Source organism: Cynocephalus volans, chromosome 17 (genome assembly GCF_027409185.1).
Source record: "Cynocephalus volans isolate mCynVol1 chromosome 17, mCynVol1.pri, whole genome shotgun sequence".
Taxonomy (NCBI): Eukaryota; Metazoa; Chordata; class Mammalia; order Dermoptera; family Cynocephalidae; genus Cynocephalus; species Cynocephalus volans.
Genome location: NC_084476.1, coordinates 1131980 through 1137210, shown reverse-complemented (window position 1 = coordinate 1137210; position 5231 = coordinate 1131980).

Genomic DNA, 5231 nt, shown 5'->3' with positions numbered 1-5231 from the left:
TCTATTTCTGGATTCTAATCCGTCCCATTGACCTATGTGTCTGTCTTTCTTGCCAATTCCACCCTGTCTTGATTACTGGAGTAAGTCTTCAAGTTGGGCAGGATAACTTTGTTCTTTATTTTCGAGATCATTTCATCTATTCTTGGTCATTGTCTTTCCAAATTAATTTTTTGTTTGTTTTTTCGGTGGCTGGCTGGTACAGGGATCGAACCTTGGACCCTGGTGGTTATTGGCACCACACTCTAACCAGCTAAGTGGACCAGCCAACCCCCAAATTAATTTTTAAATTCATCTTGCCAGTTTCTACAAAAAAGCCTGCTGCAATTTTGATTGTGTTTGCACTGCATCTGTAGATGAGTTTGGGGAGCAGTGACATGTTAGCAACGTCAAGTCTTCCAGACAGACTCTGAGTGTGATACGTCTCTCCTGTCCTTCAGATCTTTCAGTTTTTCTAGCAATGTTCTGACGTTTTCATTGCAGAGATCCTACACATCTTTCGTTCAATTTATTGTTAAGTATTTTATGTTTTGCCAGGCTATGGTAATGACATCTTAAAAGGTTCATTTTCTAAATGTTAGTTGACGGGAAATGGAAACACACTTGATTTTTGCATATGACTTAGTAGCCTATGACACGCTAAATTCACACATCCATCCTAGCAAAGTGACTGGGTGTGCAGCTCATGCCTCTCTTCTCTGGCAAAGGAGAGGTCCCGGGTCTGAAGCCTGCGGCCTTCAGTATGGAGAGCTTAGCACAGCTCTGGGGTGATGCTGGCTCTGCAGATGCTCTGGGGTTGGAGTTCCAGTTCTTAGGGCTCAGTGCAAGGGGGAGGGATGCACTGTGACAGCACAAGGCTGGGCCCATGTTGGAAACTCAAGGCCGGGCCTGTGCCACTCTCCCCAGGGGTCGACGAGGGTGTCCTTGTGACACCAGCTCCTTCATTGAGGATGATGAGTCTGCCGGTTGAAAGACGTCCCATGAAAACGATCCTGTGTTCTGTGTGGTACCAGCAAGATTTTACTGGTGGAAAAAAGACCTACACCTTCCAGGAGTTACTGAAACACACAACGGCATGAACAGATCTCAGCAGCATTACGCCGAGTGTCAGGACAGGAGAAGCACGCGGCATATGAATCCTCCTACATAAAGCTCTAGAACAGGCACAGCTAATCCCCAGTGACACAAGTCAGGTCAGCGGAGATCTGGGGCTGGGGGCAGGGAAGACTGACCGAGTTGGGACCCAGAAGAACTTTCTGGGGGTGATGGAAATGCTCATATTTTGATGGTGGTGTTGGTTACACGGGTGTAAACCTCCGTCAGAACTTATCACACCCGGGCCGGCCCGTGGCTCACTCGGGAGAGTGTGGTGCTGATAACACCAAGGCCCCGGGTTCGGATCCCTATATAGGGATGGCTGGTTCGCTCACTGGCTGAGCGTGGTGCTGACAACACCAAGTCAAGGGTTAAGATCCCCTTACCGGTCATCTTTTTAAAAAAAAAAAAAAAAAAAGAACTTATCATACTCTAAGTGGCTGCGTTTTATTGTGTCAATTATACCACAATAAAGTTGGTTTTTAGGAATATGAATGATAAACCTAACGATTTTCTTTCAGCCTCTATTAAAATGAAAAGAAACAACCCATAAAGAGACGTGATGGGAAGACTTGAGAGGGAGACTTTATTGGCAAAATAACCTTGAGAATTCAAAGTGCTGGGTTACTTATTACCTTCCTCCAAGATAAGTGAGAGGGACTGCAGGAAGGGGCTCCTGGTGCCCTCAGGAGAACCAGGAACAGGAGCTCGGCGGGGCAAAGGGCTGGTTCATATCTACACACATTTCTGCCCTTACTACATTAAAAGGGGCAAAAGACTCTCCGCAGTAGTTCCTGGGCTGTCAATTTTAGCCAAATAAGCTTGTGGGACATCTATAAAAGAATATTTATTGTGGAAAATAGGATCAGAGCTCTTAGGATGTAACGCATCAGTGCACAAACTTCCGTTTGTCAGAAATGCCAGAGCCCTGCCTCGCATGTTGCTCCGGGGCTGCAGGTGCAAACATCACACACGCAGGACGCAGCCCAGCACAGTGTGAGCCTTGCTTGCTTTGATGCTTAGGAGCGCTCCCATTTTCCTTCATGTTTAGTTCATTGCTGAGCAGTTAATTCTTAGGAAGTTCTTCTGTGCAAATCTAAAAACCTGGAGTATTGAGTGTACTCTCAGCAGAGAACAGGCAGACCGTGGCTTGCGTGGCTGGGAATTTCGGCAGCAACTTCATTGACACCATGGCCAAGATGTTGATGCCACCAGGGGAGGCACAGACTGCTACCCACTCACGACCCCTCCCCCAAATCTGTAGCCCTTCTTCCTCTATAACCCTGTTCTGAGCTGGGCACATAGTAAGAACAAAGATTACATTTCCCAGCTTCCCTCGCAGTAAGGTTGGTCATGTGACTAAGTAAGTTGTAGCCAATGGGATGTAAGCAGATGTGGCAAGACTGACTTCTAGGAAGTGGCCTTGAAACAGAGGGCCCCATGGGCCGGCCCGTGGCTCACTCGGGAGAGTGTGGTGCTGATAACACCAAGGCCCCGGGTTCGGATCCCATATAGGGGTGGCCGGTTCGCTCACTGGGTGAGCGTGGTGCTGACCACACCAAGTCAAGGGTTAAGATCCCCTTACCGGTCATCTTTAAAAAAAAAAAGAAAAGAAAAGAAACAGAGGGCCCAACCGTCTTTCCTGCTGGTTGGAATGTAGACTTGATGGCTGGCTCTGGGCTGCCGTCTTGAGCCACATGAATGAAAGGCCCCCCCATGTAGTCTGAGAAGCCTGCACCGTAGTGCCACATGCCCGTGCGAGCCCTGGACCACCTACCCCAGCTTCTCTGGGAGTGAGACATACACTTCTGTCTTATTGACACCACTGCTGGCTGCTGTTTTGAATTTTGTCATATCTCTTTGGAAAGTTCATGGGATATTTTGGACTTGGTTCCCTTTCTTGTCCACAGGGACACCAGATGGCACGGGGTACCTAGCAAAGAGGCTTACAGACCCGCAGAGACGGGTTTTATCGTTCTCTGGATAAGCCAGGTCTCCAGGCCCCATCTCTGAGTGGGCAAGAGATTGAACAGAGACAGAATCCTTTTCTTGCACATGCCTGGCGTGGCCGCTTCCACAGGAGTGCGACGGGGCGGGGCGAGGGCAGGAAGAGCCTGCAGTTCCTGTCCCAGCCACCACTGGGCCATCAGAGCCTTGCTCGTCCCAGCCCCCTTGCCGAGGCTCGAGGCTCCTTGGGGCGATGTAGCAGCGCTCTATGACCCGTCCTGAGGGATGCGGTCTGTGTCCTGCTTCCACGTGAAGTGTGACATGCGGTGGTCATGCTCACAGGGCTGGGATGGACACTGCCTCCTGCCGGCCCAGAAGGTGCCCCCTTCCCCATCCTATCGAGTGAGGACAGCCACGGCCAGTCGCTCTGTGAGGACTGTGAAGGGGTCACTTCTCCAGGCTCCGGTTCGGGGGCGGCTGTGGGGCGCACACGCCTGCCCCCTCCTCTGACACCCGCCGCAGCGGCGCTGACTCTGCCCCCGGGCACCCCGTGCCGGGATGTGGGCCGTCCCTGCCCCCCGGGTGGTCCGTGCAGCCCGGGCCGCCGTCACCTCTCCGGCACCCTCGCCCAAGCGCACCCTCGTCTGGTCCCCGTGCCCACCCCGTGCCCCACACAAATGGCGGCGTGGCGGCGTCAGCCACGAGTGCCCAAGGCCGCGGGGCGCCCCGTCCTGGGGCCCCAGTTCACGGCTGCGGCCGATGCTGCGTGTTCCCCCTTCTTCCGGGACTGTCCTTCCAGGCGCCTTGCTCCTCCGCTCCGTGTTCGCGCGCGGGGAAGCCGCCGGCACCACGGCGCGGCCTCGACCCGCCGCTCCCGCCCGAACCCGCGCCCTGTCCCTAAGCTCCGGCCCGCGGGGGTCCCCGGCAGGGCGCGGTGGGGGCAGAGGGGCCTCCGGCGCGACCGGCGAGGCCACGCGCGGGAAGCGCACGGGCCCGAGGGCGCAGAGCGGGCCGCGGCCACAGGGCGGCAGCACAGCCGCGCCCCCCGACAGCGCCCCGGCCCCGCTGCCGCCGTCCCCACGGGTCGAGGCGCGGTCCCGGGCCCCGGGGGTCAGTCCCACGCGTGAGGCGGGCGCGAGGTCGCCGGAGTCTGGGTAGGTCCCGGGGCTTGGGCACGGTGCTCCGGAGCGAGCCGTGACCCCGGAGCAGACGACAGCTGGTCTCTGCCCTCGCCCCGCGCCGGGCGAGTGGGTGCGCGGCGGGGCGGTCCCCTGTGCCCGCGCCCTCGCCCCTCGCGGCCCCGCCCGGAGCGGCCCGGCTGGTGCTGACGGCGGGGACCGGGCCTTTGTGAGCGCCCCCGGCCCCGGCCGTGCCCCCGGCCTCATTAGCATAGCAGCTGCTCGCCGAGCGGGGACCCGCGCGGAGGAGAGGGCAGAGGCCTCGGGAATGAATGGGGGCCGCGGCTTTGGAGGGGGCAAGGGAAGCAAGACCGACAGACGGACGCGCGGGGACGGCCGGAAGGACAGCAAGCAGAAGAATGCGCCGGACGCGCGGGGGCTGTTGGTGGCCGCGGCCCGGCCGGGAGAAGCGGAGTGTGCGGGAGGCGGGGGAGGGCGGCCTCCCGGGGACCCCCAACCCCAGGAGGGTCTGCGCTGGAGGCCTCGCGAGGAGCGGTTGTGGAGGTTCCCAGACCTTCGAGGGCCCCTCCTGGGGCCTGCGCCCGCACGTTCCAGCCTCAGGCTTTGTTCCCCAGCTGTCCCAGGCGCGGGGCCTCCTTTCCCGTCCTTCAAGGCCCAGGTGGACGTCGCCTCCTCCCCGCAGGCTCCGCGGGAGCATCAGGAGGCAGCTGGCCTGCCCCGAGGTCAGAGGGCAGCTGTGCCCCTGTGTTCTGTGTGCACGCCCCTCTGCCCTCCCTGTGCTGGGCTAGGAGGTCTTCGGGCAGTGGGCGGCCCCTTTGCCTCTCTTCCGTGCCCCCAACCTGGATTCTGCCTGCCCTTGTCTGGCTGGCTGTGTCCTGGCTCCCACCCCACTGGCCTTGGACATCACACCCCTCCTAGCTGCCCATCTTCCTGCGTTTCCTGGTCTCTCTGGGCATCCGTTCCAACAGTAGACATTTCCTGCGGCCAGTGGGTCACATCAGAGAAGGGAACAACTGGACAGGAGACCAGCGCCCTCCTGGTGGGGGAAGTGGG